The following is a 7,228-nucleotide window of genomic DNA, read 5'->3' on the forward strand; positions in this document are numbered from 1 at the left end:
TGTAGAGGGGCGCCCAGGTTGTGGTTTTATCAGCTGGGCCAACATCTGGAAATTGGCCTGATCAGCTTTTTGTTTACGGCGTTCTTTCTCTTCCTCCCGGTTATGGAAGACTTTAAAGGCCACTGTTAGGATCTCAGTCTGTGGGGTAGCGGGGCCCTGTTCTAACTTTTTGAGTTTAGCTTTAATGTTGGGGTAGCCTTTAGCTAGGAAGTATGTCATAAGGACATGTCTTCCTTCAGGTGTTTCTGGGTCCAGGCTGGTATACTGTAATAGGGCTTGAGTGAGTCTGTCTAAGAACTCGGAGGGGATTTCGTCTCTCTTTTGAATTATGTCTTGGAGCTTTTGAAAATTGACTACTTTACGAGCTGCCTTTTTCAGACCTGCTATTAAGCAGGAGGCAAAAATATCTCGAGAGCAGAGAATTATGGCGGTGTTATGATCTCAGTGTGGGTCTTGTTCGGGGACAGCAGTGGGGTCAGGGGTATTGGTGGGGTCAGTCCTGTGGGTTTCGGTAGCGTGCGTTTGGGCGAAGTCCCAAACTCATCTACGCTCTTCAGGGAGGAGAGTATTGGCCAGGAGCATGAAAATGTCATGATGTGTGAGGCTGTAAGACTGGAGGGTCAATTGAAACTCCCTGATGTATGTCATGGGATCAGTGGAAAAGGAACTTAGGCGTTTCTCTAGTTAGGCTAAATCTCTTAAGGAGAAAGGGACGTGAACGCGCACGATGCTTTCAGATCCTGCTACCTCCCGGAGGGGGGCGATAATTTTGGGAGGCTCTCAGGACTGAGTCTGAGGGGGACTGAAGGGTTCTGGCTCAGTCTGTGGGGGAGTGACGCGGTCTAGCCGTGCCTAGTCGAGCAGGTCCTGAAGTGCAGAAGGGGGGCAAAGAAAATAAAGATAGATAGAATCGGACCCACATGTCGCCAGCTAGCAGCCCAGCTGCTTGCCTCTGCTGCTTTAGTTGGGCTTGAACTCATGACTCTGAGGTTAAGAGTCCCATGCTCTACTGAGCTACAGCAGGGCTCCAGTTAATTGCTTATGGAATGCGTTGTTTTCTATTCCTGCCACATCGGCAAGTGGGGGAAGGGCATAGCTAGGAGCAGGGGTGGTGTTTCTACACATCTTCAAGTTCTCCCTATTTTCAGAGTGAGGAGTCTTGGCAAGATATGTTTTTGTGGACAGATAACTTCTAAGGACTGCACCGGTTGTTCTCTAGCTTGTGCTTTCCCATGCTGCGTTCAGACATGGGGGAAGGTGCTTTCCCATTCTCCCTACAAACATGTGAGAAGACAAAGGCGGTCCCTAACAGGGGAGAAACAGGTGATGAGGGCAAAGACGGAGGAGGCCCCTGGGACCTAGTTAAAGGGGGGCTGAAAGGCTCAGGCTTAATCTCCAGGGGATGAAGGTGGAGGAGGTGAGATGGGGGAGGAGATGGTTGGGGAGGAAGGGAGAAGGGCTGTTGTAGGAAAAGAAGGGGAAGGGAGTGAAGGGGAGGCTTCTGCGGGGGCGGCGGCTTGCAGGCTAGGAGAACTTGGGAGGGGGTGGGGAGAGGAGGAGGTGGAAAGCTTCGATATAGGGAATCTCCTTCCATTTTTTCAGGTGCTGGCAGTAGTTAAAAAGATCGTGAGTGATGTTAGGATCAAGAGTTCCCCCTGCAGGCCATTGTTTTTTATTGTCTAGGGGGTATGTCGGCCAATCTTGGGAGCAATATTTACGGAGAAGTTTTGGTTTTATATCAGGCATCAGGGAGAGGGTAGCCAGATGCTTAAGCAGGCGTTCAAGAGGTGAACTTTCAGGGAGGGATGAGGAGGCTCCCATCGCTAAAGGACAGAGAAGGAGACAAACAGGGGAAGACGAACGGAGATCCTCGGACTGGAGGCAGACCACAAGGAGACAAAGGGCGTCCCCGATGATCCTTGGTGGTCTGCGGAAACTCGTATACGAGTCGGAATTTCTTGGGAAGTGTGGGTCGTCACCCAGACTTCCCTAAGAAGGCAGAGTGCTGGAGTCACGAGGTACCTAGCGCTAGGCGTTTTCGGCGGATGGAGCAGAAGGAGGAGGGGGGGAAAAGGGAGCGTTCTCATCTACAAAGGAGTCACCTCGTTTATGGCTGTTGGAGGGGGGTGCCTGAGAGTCAGCCGCAGCCGTGACGGCCTGAGGCGGGGATTTATGACTGTCAGAGGAGGGGCCTGAGCGTCCGCCGCAGCCGTAAAGGCTTGAGGCGGGGATTTATGGCTGTTTGGGGAGGGGCCTGAGGGTCCGCCGCAGCCGTGAAGGCCTGAGGCGGGGAGAGTACCCTCCTCATCCCCGAGCATCAGGGCCTTGCCGGACGATCACGGTCAATGGCACTGCGATAGCTCGGGGAAGAGTGGCCCACCCCGGGGAAATTTTGCTTAAAAACTTTCAGCACTGATGGAAGGGATGGTGAATGCGTTTGACTGTCGGAGGAGGGGCCTGAGCGTCTGCCGCAGCCGTAAAGGCTTGAGGCAGGGATTTATGGCTTTTGGAGGAGGGGCCTGAGGGTCCGCCGCAGCCGTGAAGGCCTGAGGCGGGGAGCGTTCCCTCCTTATCCCCGAGGGTCAGGGCCTTGCCGGACGATCACGGTCAATGGCATTGCAATAGCTCGGGGAAGAGTGGCCCACTCCGGGGGGAAAACTTACCTAAAGGCCAGAGAGGAGTGGTGAGTGTGATGAGCCAGCGCCGGAAAAAGAGGACGAGGGCAAGCTGCTGCTGGTGTCGGGGGAAGACGGGGCCCAGTTGGGGTGTCCCGTCTCCCGGGTTTCGGCACCAATGAAAGGAAAGGAGCGACACATAGCAGCAATTCACCGGAGAGTTCCGCTTTATTAGGGAAAGGTGCTGGGTTATATAGGAGGGGGCATGAATTGATTGAGGTGTCACTTCTACGGGGCTGATAGCTGTTGGCAGGTGCTGGGATTGGGAGGGGGGCGAGAGGTGATTGGGCTTCAGGTGGCGCCGGCGAGAACTGAGGACCCCCGAAGAGAAGCCAGAAGTTTGCCATCTTACTGGTGGGGACCCTTCAGCTTCATTGTAGGATTCATTAATAAAATGTCTATTTTCAAAATAATATATCTATAAATGTTTTATTGATATTTATTATATAGAAACATAACACATAAATTATCATACAATCCTAAAGTATAATATATAAATATGATTCTGTAAAAAATTTAGACATGAAACTATATGAGTAGTTATTTGTTAGTGTTTCTAAGTCTGGGGAAAGGGAATCCTGGGAAAAAATACCTCTAAAAACCAAAATCAGTCAAAGGGAGAAATAAAGTTTAAGACCCGTTTATTGCTTACAAAACTGTAGTCCAGCCCATCTTTCTTTCTCCTGCTCAAGCAGCTGCAACACCAGCCCTCCCCCTTACCTCTCAGGTACAGATAAGCCCTCTGTTGCCCAGGTAATCACCCATTGATATGGAGATGAACTTCTCCACCCCTGAGGAAAGATGCAAATGCACTAAAGCCATACCTCTCCCCACCTCTGAACGCCTGTTGATATGCAGATGTACCAAAGCCAGGTGAGATATTCTGGAAATACTACAATTTTACCCACAGTGTTTTAAAAAATGTTCTCAGAAATAAGCCAGAACCAGAGCTTAGTAAACTGTGTAAAAACAAGAGTGGCTATCGCTTCTCGGCCTTTTGGCTAAGATCATGTGTAGTATCTGTTCTTATCAGTTTAATATCTGATATGTCCTCTATCCGAGGACAATATATTAAATGGATTTTTGGAGCAGGGAGATGGAATAGGAGCTTGCTCCGTCCACTCCACGCATCGACCTGGTATTGCAGTACTTCCGGGAACGGTGCACCAGAAAAAAAAAAAAAAAAAAAACAAGAGTGGCTAAATCCTATGAGTGTGAAACTAGAGATCCTTAAGACCCATGTAAGCTAAGGTGAAGATGATCCAACCCTGGGACAAGTAACTGAAAAGTGGTCTTGGCTGCAGGAAGAGGAATAAAAAGGAAGATTACCCTGAAAGAAACTGTAGTAAAGCAAATATTTTTTAAGATTTAATCAAGGAAGGTACCAGATAGTGTAGAGGAATGCAGGGAACAGGGCTGAGCCACCCAGTTTTCATAGAAACTACGTGAGGCTAACATTTCTGGACCCTGCCCTAAGTTAGATAACTAGAAGCCAGAAACTACATGACGCTAACATTCCTGGACCCTACCCTAAGTCAGATAACTAGAAGTAAACAACCCCCTGGGGTCGAAACTCATGATCAGTCACATAGGAATGCTTGTGCAAAGGTCAGGCACCTGGTGTATCCCTGTTCCAATTTTATTGGCCAAAGTATAGAATGTATTTCAGATTCATTGGTTGGGGTAATGTGCAGGCTCTGGTGCAATGACTGTAGAAATCCCATATAAACCATACCTAAAGTTGCTTGTGGGTCAGCAGCTCGGACTCGGCCTGCATGTCAGGGGAGGTGCTGTCGACCCTAGCTTGCTGGCTGAATAAAGACTTTGCTTGGATTTTCATCTCCGTGTCCGTGTGTCTTGTTCTCTGGGAAACCCCGGAGTCCTGGACCCTAACATTTGGGGGCTTGTCCGGGATCCTTGCAGCTTCCCTGAGAACAAAGGTATTGCTGGAGGCAAGGTCTAATTGTCTGAACGGGGTGGTGTAATTCGAGGGTCGCCCCCTCGTGTCTGCATAAATCCATTCATTATAAAGCGAGAGTCGCCATCCCATGTATGGTCTCGGGTTAGTGACCCCGAGTGAGAAAGTCTGAGTTGGTAGTCCCGGCCCCCAGGTTAGTGACCCTGGGTGAAGTCTAGGTGACTAATCCTGGCCCTAGGGTCCGAGTGACTCAGCCTTAGGAAAGCAAGTCCGATCAGCAGGAACCTGGCGCCCGAGGAGGAAGGGATCGAGCTCGTCACCCTGCGGCAGCCCGAGTGGACACCTTTCGGGAGAATCACGAGAGTTTTTGAGGATCCTGAAAGTGGTGAGTGTGGTGCGCACCAGAGTGAAAGAAGGACCGGTCCGAATGAGTGTGATCAGATGTGGTGTGTGTGCTTAGTGTTATCATTGATTGTTTTATTGTGTTTTGGTTTCGGTTTATATTTCTTTCTGTGCTTTTTATTTTAAGTCTCCCTGTTCTAAAGTTCCCTGTTCTTTCCGTTCCTCCTCTCTGCCACTAAATCATTCCCCGCGGGCACGGGTTGGGCAATTAAGAGCCATTAGGGCGCCCGCAGCTAGAAGACTCCCGTGACAGGATAATGGGGTCATAGCCATGAATCCCAGATAAATTCGCGTCCCCCGCAGAAGAAAAACTGTGCAACAACAGGCACCCGTTCACAAGCACATAAACCAGTCATTTTGTTAGAGTGGCATCTCTACCTTTTACCCTTGTCTTCCGCGTATTTTTCACTATGGGCCAGACTCAGGCTACTCCTAAAGGTCTGATCCTTTCCCACTTTCCAAAGGTTAGGAAACAGGCCCTGAATATGGGTTTTAACATTGAGAAAGGTAGGCTCGATGCTTTTTGCTCGGCCGAGTGGCCTTCCTTTGGAGTAGGCTGGCCGACCCAGGGGTCTCTTTCCGTGGACCTTATTGACAAGGTCAAAGCTGTTAGCTCCCGGCCAAACCCTGAGGGCCACCCTGACCAACTTCCCTATATCCTTGTTTGGGAAAATTTGGCTAAGAATCCCCCTTCCTGGCTGAGGCCCTTTTTGGTGGAGAAACCTCACACCGACCCATCAAGAGCCTCCGTCCTAGTTACCCAGGAAGATTTAAAGTCCCCTAATCGCAGGGCCAAAAACCCGAGTGTGCCGCCTGTCCTCCCTGACAGTTCTCCTCTTTACTCCCTTCTGCTGATTGAGCAGCCACACCCGTATGCGGAGGAGAGGGGTGAAGCTGCCGGGAGGATAGAAAACGAGGCTGGGGAACCCAGCGGGAACCAGGCGGCCGCAGCTTCCCCAGACTCTTCAGTAGAAGAAGGCAGGAGGCCGGAAAGAGCTTCCCCACACTCCCCCACCCTGGCCCCACGCTGGGTGCCAGGTAGAGCAGGAGGAATGCAGTTAAGGCCTCGGGGGGCCAGGGAATAAGAAGGGGAGGCTCCCTCCTCCACCTCAGAAGGAGCAATGCCGGTTCTGCCTGTGCGTGCCATCGGTACAGGCATTGCTCAACAATATCAATACTGGCCCTTTTCATCTAGTGACCTCTATAATTGGAGGACTCAGAACCCTCCCTTCTCAGAGGACCCCAAGTGTCTTATAGGTCTGGTGGAGTCCATTATGTTTACCCATCGTCCCACATGGGAAGACTGCCAGCAATTGCTCCGTACTCTTCACAATGGAAGAGCAAGAGCGTATCCTCAATGAGGCCAGGAGAAATGTCCTCAGAGAGAATGGAAGACCCACTACCCTCCAGCCCATCATCAATGAGGCATTCCCACTTACACGCCCGAATTGGGACTTCGGGACTGCAGAAGGTAGGGAGCGTCTCCGGGTCTACCGCCAGACTCTGATGACTGGTCTCCGGGCGGCCACCAGACGGCCCACTAACCTGGCTAAGGTAAAAACTATTGTTCAGGGGGAAATGGAAAGCCCAGCTGCATATCTGGAAAGGCTGTTTGATGCTTACAGGCAGTATACCCCCATAAACCCAGAAGCAGAGGAACATAGATCAGCTGTAGTCCTCTCATTCATCAACCAGGCAGCCCCCAATATCCAGAGAAAACTCCACAAGCAGGAGGACCTGGGGGAGATCTCTATTAGGGAACTGCTGCAGCAGGCGGAGAAGGTCTTCAATGCTAGGGAAACTCCGGAGGATAGAGAGGAAAGGCTGAGGAAAGAGAAATGGGTAATGAAGGAGAAAAATAGGAAGGAAGACAGAGAATTTCAGAAGAGGGAGAACAAGAAGCAGAGGGAGGAGATGGCCAGGATATTCCTGGCTGGGGTGAAGGAGGGCCCTAGGCCACCTCAAGGAACAGGACCCCATCAGTCCCGACTAGGACGAGATCAATGCGCCCTGTGTAAGAGATATGGACATTGGAAGAGGGAGTGCCCACAAAGGGGGGAACAAGGAGGAGGGAACCCCATTAAAACCCTGCATCTAAGAGAGGAGGATTGATGGGGATGGGGCTTGGCACCCCTCCCCAAGTCCTGGGTAACCCTGTGCATGGAGGGGACTCCCATTGGGTTCATGGTAGATACTGGGGCACAATATTCAGTTCTCAACCAGGCCCACAGTC

At 50.9% G+C, this 7,228-nt stretch overlaps 1 non-coding gene across 1 annotated transcript; it reads left to right on the plus strand.

Moving 5' to 3' along the window:
* Window positions 1-3,656: 3,656 nt before the first annotated feature.
* Window positions 3,657-3,847, plus strand: LOC140849802 (U2 spliceosomal RNA). Its single transcript, XR_012131994.1, has one exon. It is a non-coding gene; the product is annotated as a U2 spliceosomal RNA (small nuclear RNA).
* Window positions 3,848-7,228: the final 3,381 nt, after the last annotated feature.

Source organism: Manis javanica, chromosome 5 (assembly GCF_040802235.1).
Source record: "Manis javanica isolate MJ-LG chromosome 5, MJ_LKY, whole genome shotgun sequence".
Classification (NCBI taxonomy): domain Eukaryota; kingdom Metazoa; phylum Chordata; class Mammalia; order Pholidota; family Manidae; genus Manis; species Manis javanica.